This window comes from Pseudophryne corroboree, chromosome 5 (genome assembly GCF_028390025.1).
Source record: "Pseudophryne corroboree isolate aPseCor3 chromosome 5, aPseCor3.hap2, whole genome shotgun sequence".
NCBI classification, from domain to species: Eukaryota; Metazoa; Chordata; class Amphibia; order Anura; family Myobatrachidae; genus Pseudophryne; species Pseudophryne corroboree.
In genome coordinates, this window is record NC_086448.1 from 184,940,621 (window position 1) to 184,957,723 (window position 17,103).

Below are 17,103 nucleotides of genomic sequence, written 5' to 3' on the forward strand. Positions count from 1 at the left end.
GTTTACTAAGGTGATTGCGGAAATTATGATTCTCCTCCGCAAGCAAGGTGTGAACATCATTCCATATCTGGACGATCTGCTGATAAAGGCATCGTCCAAGGAGAAGCTACTGCAGTCCATTGTTCTCACAAACCGACTGGATTCTGAACCTTCCAAAGTCACATTTGGAACCAACTCAGAGGTTGTCATCTCTGGGAATGATCCTGGATACGGAAGTGCAGAGGGTGTTCTTCTGCAGGAAAAGGCATCGGTAATACAAACTATGGTCCGGGATGTCCTGCAGCCACCCCGGGTGTCGGTTCATCAATGCATTCGCCTATTGGGAAAGATGGTGGCCTCTTACGATGCTCTCCAGTATGGGAGGTTCCACGCTCGGACATTCCAACTAGATCTCCTGGACAAGCGGTCGGGATCTCACCTCCACATGCACCAGAAAATTTGTCTGTCGCCAAAGGCCAGGATTTCACTCCTCTGGTGGCTCCAATTACCTCACCTTCTGGAAGGACGCAGGTTTGGGATTCAGGACTGGGTCCTTCTAACCATGGATGCGAGCCTTCGGGGCTGGGGAGCAGTCACTCAAGGAGTAACCTTCCAAGGACGGTGGTCAAGCCTGGAGGCCGGCCTGCTCATTAACATCCTGGAACTAAGAGCCATCTACAATGATCTTCTTCAGCCGGCCCCTCTTCTGAGAAATTGGGCCATTCAAGTACAGTCGGACAACGTAACAACAGTGGCTTACATAAACCGACAAGGTGGAACGAAGAGCAGAGCGGCAATGTCAGAGGTGACAAGAATACTCCTCTGGACAGAAAAACATGCGTTAGCACTGTCAGCCATCTTCATTCCGGGAGTAGACAACTGGGAAGCAGACTTCCTCAGCAGACACGATCTCCATCCAGGGGAGTGGGGACTACATACGGAGGTGTTCATGGAAATAACAGATCTTTGGGGCTTACCACAAATAGACATGATGGCCTCTCGTCTCAACAAGAAGCTTCGGCATTATTGTTCTAGGATCGAGGGACCCACAGGCAGTGGCAGTGGACGCCCTGGTGTCTCCGTGGATGTTCCAGTCAGTGTACGTGTTTCCACCACTCCCACTCATCCCAAGAATCCTAAAGCTCATAAGTAGAACAAGGGTTCAAGCGATCCTCATTGCCCCAGACTGGCCAAGAAGAGCTTGGTACGCGGACCTTCTGAATCTACTGCAAGAAGAGCCGAGGCCTCTTCCTCTTTGGGAGGACCTGCTGCAGCAGGGGCCATTCGCCTATCAAGACTTACTGCGGCTATGTTTGATGGCATGGAAGTTGAGCACCTGATTCTTGCTCAGAAGGGCATTCCGAAGAAGGTTATTCCTACCCTCATACAGGCTAGGAAAGGGGTAACGTCTAAACATTACCAAAGTATTTGGAAGAAATATGTCTCTTGGTGTGAGTCCAAGAAGTTTCCTACGGTGGAGTTTCAACTGGGACGTTTCCTCCTCTTCCTGCAAGCAAGAGTGGATATGGGTCTGAGGTTGGGATCTGTGAAGGTCCAGATTTCAGCCCTATCCATTTTCTTTCAGAAACAATTGGCTGCCCTCCCTGACGTTCAGACCTTTTTAAAGAGAGTTCTGCATATTCAACCTCCCTTTGTACCGCCTACGGCACCTTGGGACCTAACGTGTTGTTGCAGTTCCTCCAGTCGGATTGGTTTGAGCCTCTACAGGAGGTAGAGGTCAAATTTCTTACATGGAAGGCGGTCACTTTGTTGGCCTTAGCTTCTGCTAGACGTGTGTCCGAGCTGGGGGCTTTATCCTGTAAAAGCCCTTACTTGATCTTCCACAAAGATAGAGTTGAGCTCCGGACACGCCAACAGTTTCTACCGAAGGTTGTCTCGGCATTTCATATCAACCAACCTATTGTGGTGCCATTGGCTACTGACTCCTCAATTACATCAAAGTCCTTGGATGTCATAAGGGCTCTGAAGATATATGTGAAGAGAACTTCTCGTCACAGAAAGTCTGACTCTCTGTTTGTCCTATATGATCCCAAGAATATTGGGTGTCCTGCTTCTAAGCAGACGATCTCTCGCTGGATCAGGTTCACTATCCAGCACTTTTTGTAGGAGATGGGGGTAAATGTGGCGCTGTATTGGACCTAGAGCAAGCCCCAGGGAGGGTATGGGGGTCCCCTAAATGACTCCCTCAGGGATAAGCGGTGCAATCGGATGTAACCTCTCCCTTGTGGGCCCTGGATCCTTTTAAATATCAAATCTCCAATAAGGATAATGGATATCAAGTATAATAAAATGATGAAGTGATAAAATGAAATTTAATATAAAAGCTTTGCCCTGCTGTGCCTTTTCCACCATCAAGACAGACACCTTTTGTATGCTGAGGATCACGTGGATGGCTATTGGAAATCTAATCTCCGGAGCCATTAGCAGGGTATTTCTCAGGGTACTTTGCTTTTTCTCAACAACTGCGGCTCCCACCTACCCCACGGGTATGATTATCTTCCTGCCTTCATTGTGATTGCACCTCATGTTTATTTTATACCATATTTATATTCTTGTTTTTTATATTAAATTTCATTTTATGGTAGGAGGGGCATAGAGGGAGGAGCCAGCCCACACTCTCAAACTCTTAAAGTGCCAACAGCCCCTGGTGGACCCATCTATACCCCATGGTACTAATGTGGACCCCAGCATCCTGTACGGACTACAAGAAAAGGATTTACCGGTAGGTAACCAAAATCCTAATATACCAGTATATATATAAATAAATATAAATCATCAATGTCCAAAATTTGAAATCTGGTTGGGAGTTTATTCTTATATGTTCCCTACTGACCACCTCCATCCCCTTTTAACCAGGAAATGTTTTGTATTCATTGAGATTGAACGTTGTACTTGCAGTGCTATACTTGTGATCTCTCATGCAACAGATGCCACAGTCCATCTTTAGAATGTTCTATGTAATTGTGAGGCTGAATCCATTATGGACACTGATGCTGGGTTATAGACGTTAGGTCTAGGAATATGGCACTTTAAGAACATGTTCAGAGTCATCCCTCTTCTATATCCCCTTCCTGTAGGGAACTCAATTACCTTTCTAACCAAGCACCACATGAGAACCTCTAGGGGAAAGAAACATAGCGAAACAACATGCCCCTAAACATTTAAATATGTAAAGTGAACCAGAGAGTCAGCGCATAGAGGGCCTGATTCATGTTAGTAAGCAAAGCTTAAGAGCACACAACTGAGCAAAACCATGTTAAACTGCAGGTGGGGCAGAAAAAAACATGTTCAGAGAGGTTTAGATTTTGATGGGATGTGTTTAAAACTGAAAACTAAATAGCAGCCTTTTTGTTTTTCTTAAAGATGAATCCGACATGAATCAGTCCCTGTGTCTCCCAACATATTCAGATTAAATGGTTTTAGTAGAAAAAACAATCCAAATTTCACTTACACCGTTTGAGGGACACTGACTGGTAAGTTCCCACAGAAGCCCTTATGTGTGTGTATCTGAAAGTTTAGGTGTGCTGCATCTGCCATCTAAAACAAGCATGTTTGCACACAAAAAAAAATTGAGCTTGTAATACAGGTTGAGTCTCCCTTATCCAAAATGCTTGGGACCAGAGGTATTTTGGATATCGGATTTTTCCGTATTTTGGAATAATTGCATACCATAATGAGATATCATGGTGATAGGACATAAATCTAAGCACAGAATGCATTTATGTTTCATATACACCTTATACACACAGCCTGAAGGTCATTTTAGCCAATATTTTTTATAACTTTGTACATTAAACAAAGTGTGTCTACATTCACACAATTCATTTATGTTTCATATACACCTTATAAACACAGCCTGAAGGTCATTTAATAAAATATTTTTAATAACTTTGTGTATTAAACAAAGTTTGTGTACATTGAGTCATCAAAGAACAAAGGTTTCACTATCTCACTCTCACTCAAAAAAGTCCGTATTTCGGAATATTCCGTATTTCGGAATATTTGGATATGGGATACTTAACCTGTACTTAGTAAATGTTTTCACCAAGGACCAAGTTTGCCCCTTACACAGCTTCTCTGGTAAGTACCTGTGCCATAGTGCCCCAAAGGTGCACAATAACCTTACAGAATGTATCATATGAGAGAGGAACATGTTTCCCTGCCCCAATATAAGATCAATATTATTGAAGTAATCCACCTAGCAGTTGTTTGCTTTGAATCAAGCTCATTGTTCTGTGGCAAAAAAAACACCAAAAGATCATTTGTTCTTAACTTAGTAGTCCTATCTACATAAATCTTCAGAATCTTAACAATGTCCAACAACTTTCTCAAGTTTGATTTCTGCACAATACAAGCCTCGTGCCTTAATTAAAAATAAACATGGAAACCATCTTGAGCCCTAGCTTCATGAAAATGGAAACCTTCCATAATGAGAAGATAGAAACATAGAATTTGACGGCAGACTAGAACCACTTGGCCCATCTGTACTCTTCTTGATTCTTGGTTCTTTGTAAGTATATTCATATGCCTATCCCAAACATGTTTAAATTGCTCTACTGTCTTAGCCTCTACCACCTCTGATGGGAGGCTATTCCACTTATCCACTACCCTTTCTGTGAAGTAATTTTACCTCAGTTTTCTATCTCAAATCTATCATGTCCTCCCTTTCCCTTCTCTACTCCAAACTATATCTGTTAAGAACTTTTAATCTTTCCGGGTAAATTCTGTGATGTAGGCCATGCAACATTTTAGGGGTATATTCAATTTGTGACAGTTTTTCCGACAGTCGCAAAACCAGAACTTTCTGCAGCGGGGTACACTGGTATTCCACAGGGAATAACATCTGGGTATAGAGTTGGACCTTGATCCGAGGCACGAACAGGCTAAAGCTTTGACTGTTCCCAGGATGCACTGCACCGCCTCCTCTATATCCCCGCCTCCAGGCACTGGAGCTCAGTTTGTAAGTTGGTGCTTGCAGTGCAGGCAGCTAACAAGGAGGGCTGCGCTAGGCAGCCCTGAAAAGAGCTTTTCTGACAAGAAAGGAGAATTCAAGGGCCGCAGCATAGGCACTTGGTGCTATATGTTATGCTGACATATCGTGCTGCGGCTCCCTGCCCTCCCCCAGCGGCGCTGTATACTCCTGCGCCCTGGTTGCCGGGTACTTACAGCGGAGGCGCTCCGGTCTCATCAGGCACACATACCGCTGCTGCTCTCCTGGATCGCGTGGCCGCACGATAGGGAGGATGTAAGAGGGTCCCCCAGGCGGGACCCGCCTAAATCGCGATCTGGTTGCGGTCTCCGGAGACGGACCGCGCCGCTGCCGTGGACACAGTGGCCATGCAGTGACCCCACTATATCCAGCAGAGCAAGGAGCACAGGTCGGATTTACTAAAATCCGTTTAGTACAGGCTCCATAGTACACGGTGGTGAAGTCCATCAGAGGGGATAAGACTGAACTGTAGCCCCAACCCCAGGCGCCATCTACAGCAGATGTTCCCGCCCTGCATCTCCCTCCCTCCCTGTCAGCGTTTTGGCACCATTACACAGAGCTGCGCTGATTCTGGGACTGCTGGGCACTGTCTCCTCTGTAAAGCCACCTGCCTCATCAGCACTGTGCATTTACAGGACAATTAAGTATTCTACATGTCGTTTAGACAGTTTTAGTTAAGAACAAGTGCATAACTACAGGAATATTTAGTAGAAGTATTCTGTGATATACATCCAGTATTTACTGTGCATTGTTATATCTGTATATATACATAGCTTTACGTAGTATTGCTAGTCCAGTGCAGTTTTATTGTTGTTTGTAATAATTTCTGCATTGTACATGTGACTGTGTGTGCCTATAGCTGCCGTGTGGTTCCTATTCCGTGTATCTCACACATATTGCTATCCCTATATTCTGTACCCTGATGGGGGCTAAGTGCATCAGGGTCCTATATGTATATAAATATATATATATATATATATATATATATATATATAGTGTTTCACAGGATATACTGTTTGGTATTTTTCTCTGTGTATTTCAGTTACTTTATACCACTTAAATCCTGTTTGTGATCTGCATTTGCAGTCACACTCCACCAGGGGTTTTTGTCAGGTACTGTGTCTGGCTATATTGTACTGTTACGCCCTAGGGCTACATTCTCCAATAATGTCTGCATCACAGGGCAGGAGATCCATGGCTGATCCTGCGTCATGCATTGCTGACGCCACGGATTTATCTGAGGAAAATATTCCAGCTGACGGTCCAGGTATTCGGGGTTTTGTACCCCTCGGTCAGCCTGCAGTACCGGTGGCACACCAAGACCCACCTTGGGCTGCTTTTTCTAATTTACTGACTATGCTAGTAACGAGACTTGCGCCCCCTGTGGGACCTCCTGTGCCTGTACAATCACATATTGGTGGGCACTCTTTCTACTCAGTTACAGCAGTTAAATCAGACTTTGGTTAAACAAAAGCCTGACCCTCGCCCTCCTAGGACCAAAGGGTCATCTAAGCGGGCCATTTCTTCCTCACAGTCCACGCATGTTTTGGATACTTCATCGGATGACCCATTAGACACTGATGCAGATGCTTCTGATGAGGAATCTACAACACAGGTGGATGTTCCTGATCTCTTGGAGGCTTATCAAACTGATTCTTCAAATTGATGATGAACCTGAACTTCCAGATACGTCTAAGAAACCTGATAAGTTCAAACGTCAGAAGGTTACTAAATTAGTTTTGCCACATTCTGACCATTTAGTTGATATACGTCAGGAATCCTGGGAGTCTCCAGGAAAGAAATTCTCCCCGTCTAAAGAGATGTTAAGTAAAAATTGGGAAACACCGCCGCCGGTGGACTCACATGTTGCACGTCTGGTGGTGTCTTCTACTCTGCCTGTCACTACCGTCACCTCTCTGAAAGAACCGACGGATAAGCATGTGGAGGGTTGCTTGAAGTCTATTTACACTCTTGCGGGTGCTGTGCATAGATCTACTATAGCGGCTTCTTGGGCTGCAAAAGCTATTGAAGCCTGGGTTCAAAAAGTTGAAGCAGAGCTACCTCCGAATTTTTCTGATAATGCCAGACAGTGTCTTTCATATATTACCACAGCCTACGTCCATTCTGGCTCGCCGGATTCTGTGGTTGCGGTCCTGGTCTGTGAATCATCCTTTTTGGGGAAACATCCTTTTTGGGGAAGATCTGAACAAGATTGTTGCTGACTTAGCGTCTGCTAAAACTGCATGTCTGCCGAGTACTAATCCTTCGGCTCCGAAGGCTAAGAGTACCACCTTTCAATCCTTTCGACCTCCAAGTAAAGCAAAGGGTCAGGCGTACCCGAAACAGGCTCGCACTTCCAAAACCTCTAAACCCAAACCTAAATGTTCCTGGGTTTCCCGCCAGCCTGCTTCCAAACCAGACAAGCCTGCTGCATAACGAGGCAGGCCTCCCCCTGGGGAACCCCAGGGTGGGAGGCCGACTTCTGCGGTTCGCCCAGGTTTGGTTACAGGCCACTTCAGACGCCTGGGTGAGGGAAGTCGTCACTCACGGATACACCATCTCTTTCAAGAAACGTCCCCCTTGCCAGTTTTGCTCGACAAATATCCCTACGGATCCGTTGAAAGCAAAAACTGTACATTTGGTGGTACAATCCCTCCTGGACACAGGAGTGATAGTGCCGGTGCCTCTGGCTCAGAGAGGCAAGGGGTACTGTTCAACGCTGTTCCTAGTTCCGAAACCGAATGGATCCTCTTGGCCCAATCTCAACCTCAAGTCTTTGAACAAATTTATGAAGGTATCCAAATTCCATATGGAAACTCTTCGCTCTATTGTTTTGGCCTTGGAATCCAAGGACTTAATGGTATCCCTGGACATACAGAATGCATACCTACATATACCTATTGCTATGTCCGCAATATCTGCGGTTTGCTATTGGCAACCTACATTATCAATTCCAGGCCTTGCCTTTTGGACTGACCACGGCACCGCGAATCTTCACCAAGGTTATGGCTGTCATGACGGCCCTTCTCCGCCATCAGGGTATCAGGATCCTGCCATATCTGGATGACTTGTTGATCCTGGCAAACTCCCCAGAGGTTCTCCTCCGTCATCTGGAACTGATGGTCCAATTCCTGCAAGCCCACAGGTGGCTCATCAACTGGATGAAATCCTCGCTGGTCCCTGCTCAGAGCATGGTGCACCTGGGGGCGTTACTGGACACATACAACCAACAGTTGTTTTTGTCTCCGGAGAAGGTCCTGAAACTTCAGGACAGGATAAGACGCTTCTCTCGCTCACGTGTGTCGATACACTCGGTAATGCAAGTACTAGGCCTCATGGGGGTCGGCTTTCCACATGGTAGAGTACGCTCAATTTCAGTCTCGCCATCTGCAGCGGTTAATCCTTTCCAAGTCGGATGGTCTGCCTCACCGGGTCAGGTCTCACATGATTTCCTTGACTCCGGAAGTTTGTCTGTCTCTGAGCTGGTGGCTCCAGGACCAATGATTGAGCAGTAGTCGTCCCTTCTAGATCTACAACTGGGTCCTCCTAACGACAGATGCCAGTCTGCGGGGTTGGGGCGCGGTGTTGGAGCAACACTCTCTTCAGGGTCGGTGGACCAGGGAGGAATCTCTCCTTCCGATAAATATTCTGGAGCTGCGGGCAGTGTTTAATGCTGTTAAACTGGCCCTGCCTTTGGTATAGAACAGATCTATTCCAGTACAGTCGGACAATGCCACCACGGTGGCGTACATAAATCGTCAAGGCGGCACTCGAAGCCGCATGCCAATGATGGAAGTGTCAAAGATTCTTCTATGGGTGGAACGCCATCTGCCAGCCATATCGGCAGTGTTCATTCCGGGGGTCCTCAACTGGGTAGTGGACTTCCTCAGTCATCAGGACGTACACGCCAGAGAGAGGAGCCTTGATCCAGAAGTCTTTCAACTCCTAGTGGACAAGTGGGGCTTACCAGATGTAGGCCTGATGGCGTCTCGACACAATCACAAGGTTCCGGTCTTCAGAGCAAGGACAAGGGATCCTCAAGCAGCGTTTGTGGACGTGCTGGCAATTCCAAGTAACTTTCGGCTGCCGTATATGTTCCCTCCAGTGTCACCCCTGCCCAGGGTAATAAGGAAGTTCAAGCAAGAAGGAGGAATACTACTTCTAATCGCTCCGGCGTGGCCCAGACGGCATTGGTTCTCAGACGTGCAGGGTCTCTCGATAGAGCGTCCTCTTCTACTTCCGCAACGCCCAGACCTCCTCGTTCATGGCCCTTGTGTCTGCCAGGATCTGGCCCGACTGGCTTTGACGGTATGGCTCTTGAAGCTTCAATTCTGAGGGCCAAAGGATTTTCTGAGGCGGTCATTCAAACTATGTTGAAAGCCCGTAAACCGGCTTCGGCTCGGATTTAATATAGGGTCTGGAATTCTTACTTCACCTGGTGTGCGGCTAAGAATCATGATGCATACAAGTTCAGTACTGCCAAACTTATGGCTTTTATGCAACAGGGCCTGGACTTAGGCCTTCGTCTGGCCTCCCTCAAGGTTCATATTTCAGCCTTATCGGTATGGTTTCAGAGAAAAATTATGTCTCTGCCTGACGTTCATACTTTCACTCAGGGTGTTTATGGATTCAACCTCCCTATGTCCCTCCTGTGGCTCCTTGGGATTTGTCAGTTGTTCCGGATGCCATTCAAGAGTCTCCGTTTGAACCTCTTGAGTCTGTGGAACTTAAGTGGCTTACACTTAAGGTCTTGATTTTGCTGGCTATTGCCTCTGCTAGAAGGGTTTCAGATTTGGGTGCCTTATCCTGTCGGTCATCCTATCTGATCTTTTACCGTGACCATGCGGTTCTTAGAACTCGCCCTGGTTATCTTCCAAACCAAGAGATTGTGGTTCTGGCCTTTATTTCTCCTGGTTTGTCTTCCAAAGAATGGTCTTTGGATGTGGTATGGGCTCTCCATATATATGTGAAGAGAACTGCCTCTCTTAGAATATCTGATTCTCTCTTTGTCCTTTTTGGTTTTCACAAACGTTGCTGGCCTGCGAATAAGCAGACCTTGGCCAGATGTATTAGAATGGTGATTGCACAAGCTTATATCCAGGCTGGACTTCCAGTTCCTGCTACTATCAAGGCCCATTCTACTCTGTCTGTTGGACCTTCTTGGGCGGCCCGCCGTGGCGCGTCCCTAGAACAATTGTGCAAGGCAGCTACGTGGTCCTCAGTGAACACGTTCATCAGGTTCTATGCCTTTGATACTTCCGCCTCCCAGGATACTTCCTTTGGATGCAGGGTTCTTGTGCCCGCTACAGTGCGTCCCCTCCCATGAGGAACTGCTTTAGGACATCCCCGATGTTATTCCCTCTGGAATACCAGTGTACCCCGCTGCAGAAAAGGAGATTTATGGTAAGACTTACTGCAAGGTACACTGGATTCCACAGGGCGCCCACCTTGACGCACTTAGCTTCTTTGGGTTTGTATGGCATTAGCCGCTGGTATCTTCTCCTATCGTGACAATGTGGTTATCTGTGGCCACTAACTACTGTCGTCTCTTTTACCTGCTACTGCATTGGACTGGTTAACAAAACTGAGCTCCAGTGCCTGGAGGCGGGGATATAGAGGAGGCGGTGCAGTGCATCCTGGGAACAGTTAAAGCTTTAGCCTGTTGGCAGCTACAAACAAAAACAAATTACTGCTATAAAGCGCCTAAATTAGAAATAAATAGTATTAAAAATTCACTTGTGCGCTACTGTAAAGGCACTGTATATATGCCTTTAAATTTACAAAACAGATACATAGAAAAAATGGCTGCGCTCAAGAGAATATATGTTAACAAAACAGGAGAGCTGACATATATAGATCTCTAAAAATATTTATTATAATCTGACAGTAAGATGCAGTAGTAAAAATTCTCAGTAGATAAAAAACCATATATAACATATACAATATGTGTATAATATGTATACATACTCTGAACCACCGTAAATTATTTAGTAAAAATTATTTAGTAATAAATAGAATGAAGGTTCCCCTTATATATTAATAGGGTTGACTCAGTATTGTAACAAAAAGAAACACTGTCCAGCAATTGTAAAACTTATTATAATTGTAGCTGTAAATTGTAAAATATAAAATGTTACAATGTATCTCAACCGGAGATTCTCTCTGTTTAGTTTAGTAGAGCAGGGCTCCACTCTCTGCATGTGTACGTGACCTTTGAGAAAGTTACATGATTTGTGATGAAACGCGTTAGTATCCTCCTCCATCTGACACTCTGCTCACCGTCCAGTCTCCGCACGGACAACGATCACCTCACTGGCTTCTCTCTCAGCACGGGAACAGCTCCCTCCATCAGATCAGAGGACCTCTCCCGCTAAGCGGTGGCTCTTTCCAGTGTATTTGTTACACATCCCTCTCCTCTGCAAGCACATCAGTGGGCACTACAGTGAACTCTCACCGAGGACGCTCGGTGTTGCCAGCCCACGGGAGAGGTAAAATTAATTGTACATGCCACCTGCTCAAATAGCTTATTGTCGGGACTCACACCGCTAATTAGTGGAATGTGCATGCTGCCTCTGTACACATACAGAGAGTGGAGCCCTGCTCTACTAAACTACACAGAGAGAATCTCCGGTTGAGATACATTGTAACATTTTATATTTTACAATTTACAGCAATTATAATAAGTGTTACAATTGCTGGACAGTGTTTCTTATTGTTACAATACTGAGTCAACCCTATTAATATATAAGGGGGAACCTTCATTCTATTGGTGTGGACACTATTATTACTAAATAATTTACGGTGATTCAGAGTATATATACATATTATACATATATTGTATATGTTATATATGTTTTTTTATCTACTGAGAATTTTTACTACTGCATCTTACTGTCAGATTATAATAAATATTTTTAGAGATCTATATATGTCAGGTCTACTTCTGTTTTGTTAACATATATTCTCTTGAGCGCAGCCATTTTTTCTATTTAGCCTGTTGGTGCCTCGGATCAAGATCCAACTCTACACCCCGATGTTATTCCTTGTGGAATCCAGTGTACCTCGCAGAAAGAGATTTAACAATGGTAAGTCTTACCATAAATCTCCTTTTTCGACAGTTTTAGGTCAAATTTGCATTCGACCTATTCAATGAATGTGCAGTTTTTTCGACTGTCAAAAAAAAACAGCACTTGTCGGAAAACACATGGATCGGCCCACATGTTACTGTCGAAAGCGCGTCTGTTTTTGACAGTTTGCCACTGATGCAGATTCGACTTGTAATCAAATTGAATCTACATTGTCGGAATGCTGGCCGTTTCCGGCCAGCATTGAATAGTGACTTGTCGGAGAGGAGCCCTTGGTTGTCCTACTTTGTATGTATTCTAATGTATTTATATCATTCTAGAGATATGGTCTCAGAATTGAACACAGTATTCCAGATGAGGCTATACCAATGACCTATACAATTTCATTATTTCTTTTTTTCTGCTACTCATTACTCTCCCTATGCAACTAAACATCTGACTTGCCTTTCTCATTGCTTTGTTGCATTGCTTTCCTGCCTGTAAGTCACTTGAAATAGTGACTCCTAAATCCCTTCCCTCCTTAGTAGTTTCCATTATAGTAGTCTTATTACTACATTTAGAGATCCAAGTGCAAGATTATGCATTTTTTACCATTAAACTGTAGTTGCCATGTACTTGAGCATTTCTCAAGTCTGCCTAGATCATCAGTCATTTGTTTTACCCCTCCCAGTGTGTCTACCCTGTTGCCTATCTTTATGTAATTTGCAAAAAGACATACTTTCCCTTCAATGCCATTTGCAATGTCACCAAAAAATATATTTAAGAGTACAGGTCCAAGTACAGATCCTTGGGGTACTCTCCACTGATAACATTTCCCTCAATAGAATGCACTCCATTTACTACAACTGTCTTGTTTCCTATCCTTCAACCAGGCATTTCACTGTTTTTATAAATCTAATCCCACACTTTTGAATTTATTTAGCAGGACAGTTTTAGATGCCTTACTAAAGTCTAGATGTGTAACATCTACATCTCCATTTGATTTTCTCCTTTCACTTACATACTGTACTTAAGAAAAGATTTGCCCCCTTTATCTACTGGGCCATTTTCTCCTCAGCTTCTTCCTTTGCACACCTAATCACCTTCTTAGCCTCCTTTCATCTGGCAAGATGTTTTTGTTATTATTTTGAGTCTGTTTATATTTCCTAAAGCCGATCTATTTTGCTTTCACACTAGTTGATACCTCTTTTGTGATGTACACTGGCTTTCTTCTCCTTATGCTTTTCCTAACACTTTTAATACAAAAGTCTTTTGCCTTTAGTATTGCACTTTTAAGTTTTTCCCTGCACTCCATTCAAGTTCATCCAATCCACAATGAATCACTTAAACATCTGATTGATTTTGCAAAGTCAGCCTTCCTAAACTCCAACACCTTTGTTTTTGTGTGACAGGAGTTGGCCTCTGTCTTTATACTAAACCATACTGCTTGATGATCACCACAAACTTATTTTCCTTGTAAGAAATCTAATGCCAACAACACGAAGTTGATACCCAAAAGAGCTTTAACTCTCTGCATAGTAGCTTCACTTCCTGTAGGAGTGCCACCACCTTCTGAAATAATACTGGAAGAGCCCAGATTTAAACCTTCCATAATTGAATCTCAATAATTTTTCTAAATCCTCCATCAGAAACAGATGCAAATAGTCTAAATGAAAAGATGATGTCCTAAACCAGGGGTTGATGAGGTTCTAAAGCATCCCTGCATGACCTGTTAGGACATTATAAAACACTGGAAAGGCACGCTGGGATGTTTGGTTCCACAGCAGCTGGAGTGGCAGATGTTGCCTACTCGTATTCTAAACTACTTCTAACATATATATATATATATATATATTCCAGACCCTTTGCCTTAAGAATCTTGGCATCCATGTCTTTAAAGGCAGTTGAGATAATCCCTAATAAAACAGGCCCTACTATAATTTAACAGATTCTGCTTTAGGGAATGACACAATGATGAGCTTTCTACCATGAACTTGTTGGATGGTCCAGGAGCACACCTTCTCTTTTTACTATCTTCAACACATGGTTGCATTGTTGCTAGAAGGAACGGGTAAAGTATTGAACCTACAGCATCCTCTACAAATAAATGCAGATCCATTGTACTTTCATAGAGCAGTCCACCTTGTGGTTCAGCCATTATGCCATCATGTCTACATCTGGCTGGCCTCCTGTTTCCACAATCTGCTTTAGAATGTAAGCTCTTTCTGTTTTAGTCCTTGCACTGTCCTTACTACAAATGTTCCTTGCCTTTTTTTGCATACCCTGTTCAGCTACTCTGAGGCTGGTTGCTTACATTGTACATATGTGATTTACCACTGCCTGCTCCTACACACTACAGATAGTTGCTCTACTAAATTAGTTGCTAGTTGCCCCCTATATTCGTCACTGCTTGTCCCTGGTTCCAGCATCACTCTTGTCCAGTTCCAAATTTTAAAGAGAGAGCCCTTGCTGAGATTGTGATAATCAGTCACCAGATGAGAGATTGATGCATCCTTGGAGATGTCTGATGAACTGGCTGATAAAATGGTGGTGTGATTTTTCGATAGTTGATATTGAATTGAAGTGGAATGTCTTAGCAGAGCAAATTGCACCACCTCGAAGATCAAGACCATCTTTTCCAAGATGACACAGACCGTAAAAAAGAAAAGTGGAATGGTACACCTGGTGCTGGTTTGTGTCAACATTATGGCTGTGTAAAAATCTAGGACAGAACCTTTGACACTACTTTCTGTCAAACAATATGTGGCTATGGTATGTGATCATCCACCATATTCAATATTATATGCAGCACAGTTTATATAACTGGTATTTATTTTCACAAAGTAAACGTAATTTATCTATGGATGGCACTACGCTCATTGAATGAATTGAATGGCATGGCAGAACGGACAAAGACAATAAGATATGGTTTAAGTCAATATAAAAAATTAATAGATTGTTATTATTAATTTTTTATATTGACTTAAACCATATATTATTGTCTTTGTCCGTTCTAACAATCATTCTAGAATCAAGTAAAAATTGTTACATGTAATACTTAATAAAATAAATATCCACGTTGTTTTCCAACTGCAATAATAAAAACCTGTAAGGCTGCGGAAGGGGACGATCATGGTTAGGCACTTGGTAGAGGGTTAGGCTGCGGAAGGGGACGGTCATGGTTAGGCACCTGGTAGAGGGTTAGGCTGCGGAAGGGGACGATCATGGTTAGGCACTTGGTAGAGCTTTAGGCTGCGGAAGGAGACGATCATGGTTAGTCACTTGGTATAGGTTTAGGCTGTGGAAGGGGACGGTCATGGTTAGGCACCTGGCAGAGGGTTAGGCTGCGGAAGGAGATGATCGTGGTTAGGCACCTGGTGGAGGGTTAGGCTGCGGAAGGGGACGATCATGGTTAGGCACTTGGTGGAGGGTTAGGCTGCGGAAGGGGACGGTCATGGTTAGGCACCTGGTAGAGGGTTAGGCTGCGGAAGAGGACAGTCATGGTTAGGCACCTGGTAGAGGGTTAGGCTGCGAAAGGGGACGGTCATGGTTAGGCACTTGGTAGAGGGTTAGGCTGCGGAAGGGGATGATCATGGTTAGTCACTTGGTAGAGGTTTAGGCTGCGGAAGGGGACGGTCATGGTTAGGCACTTGGTGGAGGGTTAGGATGCGGAAGGAGATGATCATGATTAGGCACTTGGTGGAGGGTTAGGCTGCGGAAGGGGACAATCATGGTTAGGCACTTGGTAGAGGGTTAGTCTGTGGAATGAGCCGATCATGGTTAGTCACTTGGTAGAAGTTTAGGCTGCGGAAGGGGACGGTCATGGTTAGGCACCTGGTGGAGGGTTAGGCTGCGGAAGGGGACGATCATGGTTAGGCACTTGGTAGAGGGTTAGGACTGTCGAAGTCGGAAAATATTGCAATACACACACCACATGCAAACACCACACAGATGGCATCCATGCATGTACTCAGTCTGCCGTGCGTGCGCATACTCGCAAATTGCGTACAATCGCCTCCCACGGGAGTGCGCGTACGGGCATGGTATGAGCAATTACAGAAAGATTCTTACTTGCAATGGAAATGATTAGACACATGCCACAGTGCCCAGCCTGTGTCGAGTCACTGTTCACACACACACTAATCTAACCAAACATGCACATCCTTCCAACACAATGTCTTGTTCACTCCAATGTTTGAACAGACCCCCTGGTCTGTGAAGAAAGACAAACACAAACCGAACAAGTCATCGTTTGGTGGGAGCCAGAACAATGGGAGACAAATATCCCAATAAATACACATAAGCCTGCGTTTTCAAATTATTAACTACAGGCAGCCTGCAGTCTAGAAAACCTTTGATATAATAGCAGGGAAACACTTATAAATATGTGTGTGTGTGTGTGTGTGTGTGTGTGTGTGTGTGTGTGTGTGTGTGTGTGTGTGTGTGTGTGTGTGTTGAGAATGGTTGGTCATTTCATGTGTAGGATCATGTTGCCTGGAGATAGCATAACAAAGTAACCTAATGAACATGGAAATATCTGTCACACATTACATATTTCCCAAACTTAGTACACACATTACACATAGTCTCCCCTTTCCCCTCATGCAACTTTTACTTATTTACAAGGCACAACAAGGGAATTATACACCTTTACAGTATGCGAGGAGACAGTAACTGATCAGAGCATCATGCATGGTATCTACGTGTTCGGATAATTATGAGTAATAATCCGGTGTTGGTTTGGAGAAGATCGCATGTCGTTGCGAATAGTTATTCGCAAAGGCAGATTAAAGGTATATTTGTGTTTATTATGTACTTGGTATGCGGTGGGAATCCAGAGCTGACCAGCTGTACACACCCCTGGATCAAGGCATCGCCCATCTCTTCAAACCGACCAATGACCTCTCCTGTACTGTAAACGACCATCCCTCCAACCAATCAGTGGAGAGCATACAACCCCATTGCATTGTATTTTGGGCAAGGGTATATAAACCTTGCACCTGGGCCGGTCACTCTCTCTCTCTTGCTCTAAGGTCATCTTGCCAGATC